The sequence below is a fragment of the Papio anubis genome, chromosome 18 (genome assembly GCF_008728515.1).
Source record: "Papio anubis isolate 15944 chromosome 18, Panubis1.0, whole genome shotgun sequence".
Lineage (NCBI taxonomy): Eukaryota > Metazoa > Chordata > Mammalia > Primates > Cercopithecidae > Papio > Papio anubis.
This window is the reverse complement of record NC_044993.1, coordinates 31105398-31105907: the sequence shown is the minus strand read 5'-3', so window position 1 is coordinate 31105907 and position 510 is coordinate 31105398.

Genomic DNA, 510 nt, shown 5'->3' with positions numbered 1-510 from the left:
GTCTCACTCTGTCTCCCAGGCTAGAGTGCAGCGGCACAATCTCTGGTCACTGTAACCTCCGCCTCCTGGGTTCAAGTGATTCTCCTGCCTCAGCCTCCCGAGTAGCTGGGACTTACTGGTGCACACCACGACGCCCAGCTAATTTTTGTATTTTTAGTAGAGATGGGGTTTCGCCATGTTGGCCAGGTTGGTCTCGAACTCCTGACCTCGAGTGATCCACTCGTCTCGGCCTCCCAAAGTGCTGGGATAACAGGCATGAGCCACCGCGCCTGGCCTCCAAAAAATTTATATAAATTGAATCATACTGGTTGGGTGTGGTGGCTCACACCTGTAATCCCAGCACTTTGGGAGGCCAAGGCAGGATGATCACTTGATATCAGGAGTTCAAGACCAGCCTCAAACTGTGTTGAGGCTGTGAGAATCGCTTGAACCCAGGAGGTGGAGACTGCAGTGAGCCAAGATCATGCCACTGCACTCCAACCTGGGCAACAGAATGAAACTCTGTCTCGG